Source organism: Pygocentrus nattereri, chromosome 17 (assembly GCF_015220715.1).
Source record: "Pygocentrus nattereri isolate fPygNat1 chromosome 17, fPygNat1.pri, whole genome shotgun sequence".
Lineage (NCBI taxonomy): Eukaryota > Metazoa > Chordata > Actinopteri > Characiformes > Serrasalmidae > Pygocentrus > Pygocentrus nattereri.
This window is the reverse complement of record NC_051227.1, coordinates 17,293,753-17,305,890: the sequence shown is the minus strand read 5'-3', so window position 1 is coordinate 17,305,890 and position 12,138 is coordinate 17,293,753. Positions and strand designations below refer to the sequence as shown.

General features: G+C 39.9%; 1 pseudogene; it reads left to right on the top strand.

The window, feature by feature from the left end:
• The first annotated feature begins 2,479 nt into the window (after positions 1-2,479).
• On the top strand, positions 2,480-8,758 carry LOC119265784 (annotated as a pseudogene).
• The last annotated feature ends 3,380 nt before the right edge of the window (positions 8,759-12,138 follow it).

Here is a 12,138-nt window from a genome sequence, read left to right as displayed (position 1 = left end):
GAGCTCCTTTAAGGAAAGTGAAGAGTTATATTTAAAGTGTAGTTTATGGCCTTCAAAAAATAAGAATGAGAATGTCTGATATGGAATCCTCAGCAAATGTTATTTTTTAGTAAATTTTGTAAAAAAATTTAGCAGCAACCAGTGAACATACGATTGTGATTCTGTGTTGACATCTATATTCCTGGTGTCAGTCATGTATATCATTTCTGAATGAATAATATTTTCCAATGTATTATGTGGTCATCATTTGAATTTGTTGTTTAGCTTTTATCTAGTTGCTGAGTTAATACCTTTAGCCCTTAAAATTCCCAGGCTAATTACATCTTGATGCTTATATTCAGTAACTAAAGGGACTTCAATGCAAACTGGTTGAGCTGTTCCTAGGTTTTAGATGTATGTAATAAAACTTTGGGTCTGCATGAGGGACCTGGCCATTTGAGGGGTTCAAATCCCAGACTTATTACACAGTAAGGCTTATTATGGGACTTCAATACATCTTTCCTTTCCCTGTCTGATTTGTCTCAAACTGCAGTCACCAGCATTTCTGTCTCTCATTACATCTGGTAGACCACAGCATTAAATGATGATTTAAATCTTGGCCAATTCTAAACAGCATGTTCTTAATTTAAATTAAAAGTATTTGTGAGGAAAACCATAAAGTCTTTTCAGTCATGATTCACCTAACTATCCTAAAGTCTGTAGGATAGCCCAAACCTATACTTAAGCAGAAGTGGAAAGATTTTGAAAGATACTTTTACTTTTATTGAGTCATTATTTTACAGAAGTAACAATACTTTGCCTCAAGTCTGGGTTTGGGCTATCCTATTAATGAACAACTCCAGATGAACCTATTAGTATATCCAGTATCTATCAACATAGTAACTGAGGTTTGATAGCCTTTTGATGCACTTTTACTTCAAAATAAAATACTGAAGTTCAAAAATCAGAGATGCAACCAATTTCAAAGCAGTGCAAATGCTGTTAGTAACATTTCATCAAACATTATAATCAATACATGAAACCAAGTAAACATAATGAGTTACTGTCCATACCTGTAGATAGTGCATTTAGATTATAATGTATTTTGAAGAGAAAACAGATGTATGAGTAAAAGAAAGCCCAGTAAGTAATGGTCAGGCTAAAGGTGCAGCTTTGGACGATAGTTCATCGTAAAGAAAAAACAGCAGGGGATGTTTGTAGCCCATGTGTGTAGACAGTGTGCCTCTAACCAGTGTGTAATTTGTATACCTAGTGTATTACATTAATATATTACTTATTTCACACCCATTTTCCAAAATGTTAGATCAGAGTCACCTATGCCAAGCAATGTATCATTAAGGAGTGATGCATCAGTGCAAATCCACTCGGCAATTTCTCATGTGACCATAGGTAAGACCAAATTAAATCAAATCAAATCAAATTTGTTTGTATAGCGCTTTTTACAACTGATGTTGTCACAAAGCAGTTCCACAGAATTCCAAAAAACTGAAGGAGTACCAAAATTCAGACAATGGAGAGACAAGGAAGTATATCTGGATAAGATCATAATGAATTACAGGCATGGTAAAGTCTATAAATTTAAAGGTTTCTAGGTTGTACTTGGTTAGACAGTGGACTATATAGACAGCATTGACTGATGACTGTGAAGTAAGAGAAAGCAGCAAAGGTATAAGAAAACATAGTTAAAGAAAAAGATGCAGTTTGGGAGTACGACTACCGCAGATCATAAAATAACATGCCGCAGGGAATGTTTGTAATCCAGTTGTGCCGGCATGTAATTTCTGAACTTAGTGCATTCATAGGATTGATTGGTTATATTGTTTCCATTTTCCAATGAAAATATTTAGGTCAGTACCATCATGTCCTTTAAGAGTGATAAATCGTTGCAACACCCAGTTGGCAATTTCTCACACACCCAAAGGTAAGTCTGTAGTACAACAGCAAGCTGTGTAGTAAATTGATTGGCACAGATATTCAGAGTAAAGTTTGTAAAAATGTTTAGCTGGTGTGGCAAAGTTTAATTCAAGACATAGAAACAAAGATTATGTCTAAACTGAAAATTTTTTGGGATGGAAATGGCCAGAATGCAGTGGAAGAAGAATAAAACAATCATCGCACATCCAGTATGTTATGTAGCTTATGCAGTTTTCAGGAGAGGAATCCTTCTGGCAAGCCTATCGGTTGCACCATAAAATTGAAGTAATGAAATAGTTCATTTATGTGAGCTGAGTGAGAAACAAAAAGGTATTACAGGGTTAGTATCACAGTGTCATCCCTCTGGGAACACTCCACTTGGACTTGCCCAGCTTGGCTCACTTCAGCTCCAGTTCCACCGTGGCTCCACCCACTTATGATTATACACATCTGTAGCAAAGCCCCTAATAAAGCTACTCTGTGTATTTATCTGGCCCCAAAACCTCTTGTTACAGTTGCAGGAGACTTGGCTGCAGTGGGTAGCAAACCCCTCACAATTACCACCATGTCTGTCTCCTCACAGTCTTTCTTCCTTAGGACATTTGATGGTTCATGTCAGGACTTTGTGGAAGAGTTCCAGTTCTATATCCAGCCTAACATTATGAACTCTTTCGCACAGGAAAATCCCTGGCAGCATTTATTTGCCTCATGGTTTGGAGGACCTGTCTTCAATTTGGCTGCCTTGGGAGCCTCATCTGCTCCTGTCCAGCTGCCTGTGGCCCCATATGTTCCTGCCCCACTGCCTGCAGTCCTGTCCATTATTACCCCAACTGACTGCAGACCCATAACACTCCTACACCTGTAATGCTCCTGTCCAGCCTGTGCCCCTATTTTGGTCTCCTTCGTTGGACTGCACCTTCCACTATCTAGGCCAATGGTCTCTTTTGCTTTTTAGGGGCTACACATTAAGGGAGGATATGGTTCTTTCACAGTGTTAAAAAGGGGAGACACCAATCCAGCTCCAGCAGCTCCACCTGCTCATTCACACACAGCTAATCCATCCTTCCATCCATTATCTTCAGTAAATGCTGCATCAGTTTGTCTTTGCATATGCTGAGCTTCCACAATGCATTTCTCACCCTCTTTTTTGACCCTGTGTTTTGACCATAGATGTTTTTTTTATTTTTATTAAGGATTTTCCTTGTGTATAGTTGCCTGCTTGTGTTTTGACTGCTGCCTGTGATGAGTGTTGGAAAGCTATCCTCCACATGTACACTACCTTAGTGCCCCTGACAGAAAACTTTGTCAAAGAAGGATGCAGCGAGTAGCAAACCCCTCACAGCCACCACCAAGCCCATCCCAAGGACATTTGATAGCTCATTTCAGGACTTTCTGGGCTTTTTAGAAAAGTGCCGGCTCAACTAAGCCCAACACCATGTGTTCTTTCATTCAGCAAAAACTTTGGAAGCATTTGTTGCCTCGTGATTAAGAAGACCTGCTTTGTATCAGGCTGCATATATATACAGTGAATTATTCACTTACAAATCTGAGATCTCTTCCATTTTATCTTTGACCTTAAGGAGGAAGAGGAACAGTGTCAGTCTCATAGCTCATGTGCCTGTCTCTCTAGCATAACCTGTACCTGGGCCTTGTGCAGCACTTGTGCCAGATTGCTAGTACACCACTCAGACAACCTCTGCCTTCTGCCTCTGCCACAGAACCAGTGCTACCAGTCTCTGCTGCTGATCAGATCATCAAGATGGGCCAAGTTGCTAATCTAGGCTTTTGTCCTGACCCACGTTCTGTACCTGGCCCTTGCTCTGATCCATCTCCTGTCCAGCTGTCTTTGTGGCCTCATCTGCTCCAGCTCTGTTACCGCAGCCCTTCAGCTCCCACTCCTGTCACTCATCCAGTCCATGCCTCGCTATGGTCTGGACCCACCCTCTATTTCTGTCTCAACACCCTTTATTGTTCAGTTAGATCATGGCTCTCAGTATTAAATCTGGCTTTGGTCTTTGTGTTAGTGGCAGACAGTGGGTTTCTGTGGAAGGATAGAAGGTTGTAAGAAAGGACATCAGGGTTTTAAAAGAAAAGTGCAATTAGTATAAAATGTAGTTATGAGACTTGGGACAGCAGTTATGTAATTTTGATATCCACTGAATTAATAGGACTAATTAGTTTTGGCATTTCTAATGTTCAATTCATAATTTAAGTCACAATCATCTGTGTCAAGTAGTGTAACATTAAGAGTGAAACATCAATGCAACACCCATTTGGCAACTTTACATGTGGCCAAAGATAAGACTATTGTTTACTTTTCACTTTTACATCATAGCATTAAAAGACTTCTGCTCAAAGCCCTGTGTGTTCTTAGAGCAACAATGACATTGATATAACACAGCCTATGTACAAGTCATTGTGCTTTATTATTGAGCTGTGCTTGGCCACAGCTATGCAACACACAAAGAAAGTTTGGCTACAGTTTAGTCTCTAAGGCCCAATTCCATTTCACCCCTTCCACTTTATATTTCCATTTCCATTCAGGGAGCTAAATTTGATGAGGGACCAAAAATACAGTCTGAATGACCTTCTTCAGCATTTTTTCATGAAAGCAATCGATGCAGGTTCATCTCAAATTGCCAACAATTCTCTTCTTATCATTTTTGATGGTTTGGATGAGTGTCGCCTTCCTTTAGATTTTCAGAAGAATGAACTTATGTGACGCAACAAAGGCAAGCACAGTAGATACCCTGTTAACAAACCTCATCAAGGGGAATCTGCTTCCCTCTGCGTAAATCTGGATAACCTCCCGACCAGCAGCATCAGGCCGCATTCTATCTGAATGTGTTGGTCAACTAACAGAGGTGCGAGGATTCAGTGATCCACAGAAGGAAGAGTACTTCAGGAAGAGAATCACAGATCAAAACCTGGCCAACAGAATCATTACCCACGTGAAGTCACTGAGGACCCTCTACATCATGTGCCACATTCCAGTCTTCTGTTGGATTGCAGCCACTGCTCTGGAGAGAATGGTGGTCGACTTTGGGTGGGAAAAGATCCCTAAGAGTTTTACTCAGATGTATACGTACTTCCTGATCACCCAAATCAACACTAAAAAAGCAAAGTACTCAGACAACCAAGTCTCAGATAAAGAAATGATCTTCAAGCTTGGGAAGCTCGCCTTTGAACAGCTTGAAAAAGGCAATCTGATCTTCTATGAGGTATTGATGCCCGAGAAGCCTCTGTGTACTCTGGAGTCTTCACTGAAATCTTCAAGGAGGAGTTTGGGTTGTTTCAGAGTAAAGTATTCAGCTTTGTGCATCTGAGCATTCTGGAACATCTTGCAGCTCTATATGTGTTCTTGTCCTTCCACAACTACAACCAAAACATGCTCAATCCTCAACAGACAAGTGACCATAAGCCTGTAACAATGTTAAGTTTGCATAAGACTGCAATTGATAAAGCTTCTGAGAGCGAGAGTGGACACTTGGACCTCTTTATCCGTTTTCTCATGGGCTTCTCACTGGAGTCCAACAAGATCCTCCTGCAGGACCTATTGGTACAGAGACACAGTCCTGAGGAGATAACAGATACCATCAGCTATCTGAAAATGAAAATCAGAGAAAACCTCTGTGCTAATTTTTCTGAAAAATTCTTCAGTTGTCTAAATGAGCTTAATGACAGTGCATTGGTGGATGAAATTCAAACATTATTGATGAACAGAACTCTAAATGAGGACAATCTCTCTCCTGAACTCTGGTCAGCATTAGTATTCATAATCCTCACTTCAGATGAGAAGTTGGATGATTGAACTTTCTAAATATGCCAAGTCGGATGAGACTTTTTTCCACTTGCTTCCTGTGATCAGATTGTCTAAGATTGCCAGGTAGTAATATGTGACTTTATTTTTATTCTTTCAAATTTAATGGTAAATTTCTTATTGTTGAAAGCATCTAACTGAATTCATATTATTGCAAGATGAAACTGCCCACAACAATACTAATTTGTAAGAATATGGGCACTAGTATTGCCAATTTTTATTTACTTTGTACCTTTATGTGCTTGATCATGTGTACATATTGATACTTTTATTTACTTTCACTCAAGTATTTTTGGCTCCACTTTTATTTCCACTTTTATTCGAGTAAGATTTTGATACAGTGCTTGCTATTTTGCTGTTTTAACACCCCACAGACTGCTTTGGTATCTATATAGTATTTTGATTTGGTTCACTGCATTAGTGTACTGCTGTCCAGAATGTTTTGAAAGATTTTTCTTTTAAATCGCCATACAGGGTACTTTTTAAAAAAAAATGTAACCAGTATAGCCTAAACCAGAAAAATCCATGTATGCAGATCAGGAAACACATCTTAAAGAACCATGTCGTAATGAAAATAAGAATATAAGTAAAATGTAGCAATGAAATTTCGATTTAAAAAGTACTTTAAAAATGTTAGTAGAATATATTTGTTCCCTGTAACGCTGCACAAACACAAGTAGATGGTCGCGGATCTTAAAAACAAAAGTCTGTTTACTGAGAGAGGTGTCAGATAGAAAGACAATCTTAGGGCAAATCCAAAATCAGAATCCAAAAACCAAACAAGAGTCAAAAGGCAGAGAAGACAAAACATACAGGCAACCAGTGCAAAAGGGCAAAGACAAAAGAGCAAAATCCAAAATACAGGCAAAGGGTTTGAAACACAAGTCAAGACAACAGTAGCATAACACTCAGTAGTCCAGTGAAGGGCAACACCTCGCAAAGAGGAGAACAAACCAACAACTATTTAAGCTCTGAGACCAAACAGGCACCGGTGAATCACATTAGAATTCAGGCGACTCAGAACGAGGTAGATGCATGTGATTGGAGGAGAAGGTGACATAATCGAGATTGGACTCATGGGAAATGGAGTCCTGGAGCATGGTAGGCAAGAGAGGAGAACCCGGAAGCGTGACATTCCTAACATTCCATTGCATGAATCATTACTTTAACACTTTAACATGATAAAAATATTTTAATGTGTTTTCATTATTTAAAATTGCTTAATTAATGGGTAATATTATTAATGGGTAAAGTTATTTATTAATTAATAAGTTCCATGATTTGCATGCTTTCTTGCTTTCCATGATTGCACATGCTTGCAAATACTATTACCTTAAAAAACATTGACACAAATAGTGATTGATTCTTGATCAAAACCAAATGTTTTCTATTTAATGTCATTTAATCATGCTCATTCCATAAAATTAACTTGATTGTCATTATCGACATGGTTTTTTTTACTAGAAATATCCAGAAAATTGGACTTACGAATCGTTTCCATGTATTTAAAACCCAGATGTATCAGATCTAAAACATTTTTAGTGATGAACTTTAAAAGCTAATTTGTTTTATAGTATTTCAGTTTTTTTCTTGAAGGATTTTTGCTTAAATGCTGAATAATTAGTCATCTTTGGAAGTCATGACTAAGTCATGACCTTCTCAGTGTCAAGTGTCCATGGCAAGAAGAAGTGCAAACAGGATTACCCGGTCATGTAATGTGATCAAATATGTGTCCTTTAAAAGTAAAAGACTCTTTCTCAAATTAAACAGTAAAGCACGGGGAAGTCGTGGGCAAGGAAACCAGCCTTATGACCAGAAAGTCGCTGATTCGGTCCCCTCAGCCGACAGTGTGTAAGTGAAGTGTCCTTGAGCAAAGCACCTAACCCCCAATTGCTCTCTGGGCACCATGGATAGGGCTGCCCGCAAGTGTGCTCACTGCCCCCTAGTGTGTATGTTCACTAGTGTGAATGCGTGTGGGTGTTTCACTGCACTGATGGGTTAAATGCGAAGGTCTAATTCCTCTGTGTCCAAACACATTTGGCTAATGGTTCTGAATTCATGAATGAATGAATTTTATATTACTGCTTTTTAGTAAAATTGCCATATGGGTTTTTGCCATGCACTAGAGAGCATCTTAAAATTTTAATGGTGTTGTTTTTGTTTAATGGTGAATTTAAACATATATATTCTTCCAGGTTAAAATTCTGTGACATTACAGTGAAAGGCTGCGCAGCACTAGCTGTAGCTCTCCCCACCATGATAGCCACAAGAGAGCTGCCATTTTAAAATGGACTGTTACTAGAAAAAAGAGTCCCCGAAAAGATACAAGCCCCTTAAACTAATATACAAAGAATTATTTCATCTAATCATGTATTTATGTCATTGTTCTCTGCAGGATGAATAACTGTGGCGTTACAAGTGTGGGCTGTGGTTTTATTGCTTTAGTCCTGAGTTCGAAATCCTCCAACCTGAAGGAACTCGACTTGAGCCAGAACAACATAAGAGACTCAGGAATGAAAGCACTTTGTGATGATTTGAAGAGACCTCCTTGTAAACTGCACACACTGTACTACAGGAAAATTCAGGCTTGAAAACTGTGTCTCTGAGTAACAATGAGTTACAGGATTCAGGAATGAAGCTGCTTGCTGCAGGACTGGAGGATCCAGTCAAGTGTTCAAGTTCAAGTGTTAATCGACAATTTATATAAATGTTTGAGAACCTTTTTGGAGCAGTTACTGAACGATTATTGTGCTGTTAGCAATTATCCCTAAGAATATCTAAATGAAATATTTTAATGTCTCTCTTCATAAGCTTTCAAATTGTAAGATCAAATCAGAAGGTTTTTCATCTCTAGCACTGGCTCTGTGGTCAAATCCTTCTCACTTGAGGGTTCTGGACTTGAGCAAAAACAGACCAGGAGATTTGGCTGTAAAGCTGATCTCTGCTGATCTGGAGAATCCACAGTGCAGACTTGAGACATTAAATATTTTAGAATATAAAATAAAACATGTTACCTATCTGTAAGCAATTGAAATGCACTATGGCAAAAGAAAGCTACTCTGACCAATGCTCTGGAATCAAACTTTGCTGAGAAAACTTTCTAATGAACGGACAGCCTGAAGACTCCAGGATAGAGCTGCTGTCTGGTACAGGAAAGTTCACAAATCAGACTGAATCAGCAAAGTAAACTACAATACTCTAGATAGATTACAGCTATTGAAAGCTTTCTGTAATGATTGTGTAAAATCTGTCAAGTTACTAGAATCAGAAGCACTAAGTCATACTTTAATTTTGACTGGGTAGTAATATTTTTATTGTTTACAGAGATTTCTAAGGTGAACAAATGCATAAATCAGATGTACTAAAGTATGGTGTGCCAGCTTCTGTTGTGTAGTATTACCTAATATTATTCAAAACACAGTCTGAATTAATTTATGGGCTGGAGGTTAGGGAGCCAGCCTTGTGATCGGAAGGTCGTCCATTCAATACCTTGAGCTGACAGTATTTGACTAAAGTGCTCTTGCTCAAGGCACCTAACCCCCAATTGCGCCCTGGGTGCCGTGGCTCGGGCTGCCCATCGCTCCAGGCAAGTGTGCTTACTGCCACCCTAGTGTGTGTGCCCTCACCAGTGCATATATGGTGTTTCACTGCATGGATGGGTCAAAATGCAGATGTGAAATTTCCCTATTGTGGAACTAATAAGGGTCATCTAATTTATCCTTTGTTTTACTGTACATATTAAGCACTATTAAAATGTATTTAAATTTTACAGCTGAAGGAGGAGGATGGTTGCAGGCAGTTCAGGGAAAAATTGCAACAGGCCCTTGGGGGCAGTGAGGAGCTACCTGAGGACTGGGTAAATACAGCTAAGGTGGTGAGAGAAAATGGCAAGAATGTGTTGGGTGTTTCGTCTGGTCAGAGGAAAGAAGACAAGGAAAGTTGGTGGTGGAGAGTATTCAGAAGAAGAATGCAGCTAAGAAAAAGTGGGATAACCAGAGAGATGAAGGAAGTAGGCAGGAGTGCTCTGAGGCTAGTCGCATAGCAAACAGAATGGTGGCAAAGGCAAAGGCTCAGGCCTATGATGAGCTGTATGAGAGGCTGGACAGTAAAGAAGGAGTAAAGGACTTGTATTGTTTGACTAAACAGAGAGAGAGCTGGAAAGGATGCACAGCAGGTTAGGCTGATAAAGGATAGAGAGGGAAATGTACTAGTGAGTGAACAGAGAGTGTTGAGTAGATGGAAGGAATACTTTGAAGAACTAATGAATGAGGAAAATGAAAGAGAGAGGAGGACAACGGGGGGAGAGATAGTGGATCAGGAAGTGCAGAGAATTAGTAAGGTGGAAGTGAGGGCAGCTTTAAAAAGGATGAAGAATGGAAAGGCACTTGGTCCAGATGACATACCTGTGGAGGTATTGAGATGTTTAGGAGAGAAGGCAGTGAACTTTTTAACCAGGCTGTTTAACAAAATCCTGGAGAGTGAGAGGACGCCTGATAAGTGGAGAAGCAGTGTACTGGTCCCCATTTTTAAGAACAAGGGTGATGTGCAGAGTTGCAGTAACTACAGAGGTATAAAGTTGATGAGCCACACCATGAAGGTATGGGAAAGAGTTGTTTAAGCAAGGCTAAGGCGAGAGGTTCAGATCAGTGAGCAGCAGTTTGGTTTCATGCCCAGAAAGAGTACCACAGATGCAATTTTTGCATTGAGAGTGTTGGTAGAGAAGTACAGAGAAGGTCAGAAGGAGCTACATTGTGTCTGTGTGGATCTAGACAGGACCAAGACAGGAACTGTGGTACTGTATGAGGAAGTCAGGTGTAGCTGAAAAGTATAGTAGGGTGGTGCAGGACCTGTATGAGGATAGTGAGACAGTGGTGAGGTGTGCAGATGGAGTGACAAATGGTTTCAAGGTGAAGGTCGGGTTACATCAGGGATCAGCTTTGAGCCCCTTCTTGTTTGCAATGGTGATGGACAGGTTGAAAGATGAGGTCAGGCAGGAGGCTCCATGGACCATGATGTTTGCAGATGACATTGTAATCTGTGGTGAGAGTAGAGAGCAGGTGGAGGAGAATCTGGAGAGGTGGAGGTTTGCACTGGAGAGGAGAGGAATGAAGGTCAGTAGAGACAAGATGGAATACATGTGTGTGAATGAGAGGGAGGCAGGTGGAAAGGTGAAGATGCAAGGAGTAGAGGTCGTAAAGGTGGATGACTTCAAATATCTTGGGTCAACCCTCCAGAGCAATGGACAGTGTAGAAAAGAGGTGAAGAAGAGGGTGCAGGCAGGATGGAGTGGGTGGAGACGGGTGTAGCATAGGATAGGAAAGGATAGCAGCAAGAGTGAAAGGGAAGGTTTACAAGACAGTAGTGCGTCCTGCAATGATGTATGGTTTGGAGACTGTGGCTCTGTCTAAAAGACAGGAGGCTGAGCTGGAGGTGGTGGAGATGAAGATGTTGAGATTTTCGTTGGGAGTGACAAGGATGGACAAGATTAGAAATGAGCAGATCAGAGGGACAGTGAAGGTGGAGCAGTTTGGAGATAAAGCCAGAGAGGCCAGGTTGAGATGGTTTGGACATGTGTTGAGGAGGAATAGTGGATATATTGGGCAAAGAATGTTGGAGATGGAGCTGCCAGGTAGAAGGAGAAGAGGTAGACCTCAGAGAAGGTTTATGGATGTAGTGAAGGTTGACATGGAGATGGTTGGTGTGAAAGTAGAGGAAGCAATGGATAGGGCAAGATGGAGGCAGATGATCCACTGTGGCGACCCCTAAAGGGAGCAGCCGAAAGAAGAAGAAGAAAATGTATTTACATAGAACTTTATTGCTGTATTCAGTATTGTTCTGTCTAGATACAAATTGAAACTTTGTCCTTGTAGTTTGTGATATAAATGAAATATACACAGTCTTACATGCAGAACCGTGATCTTATTCTCTTATGCTCAATAATTCTCTTATTTTTGGTCAGGATGTCCTGGAAGCAATTGCATTTACAAATTCAATTACTAAATACTCACAATATCAAAAAGTTGTTCTGAACACCTTTTTCAATTTATCTCAGATGTAGATTAGATTGTAAGCACTCCCAAGATCTGACCTATTCAAGTGCCATGAACCATGAACTTAATCTAGGTGCAGAATTTAATCTGTAATAATCTATACAGGCTCTAGATCCTCTATATTTCTTTTGCATGAAGAAAAACGCTGCAGACATTTGAAAAGTAAAGGACCCCATAAAACGCTCACAAAAAGACTCATGGTTTTACTCCTCCATGGATAATGAGCAGATGTATTTCATTTAATTTGTTCTGTGGTCATGTTATTTATTTATTTATTTATTTATTTATTTATTCCCGGGGGGGGTTATCCAAAAATCAGGTCACTTTCACTTGTGCTGAGTAACGTGTCTTTTC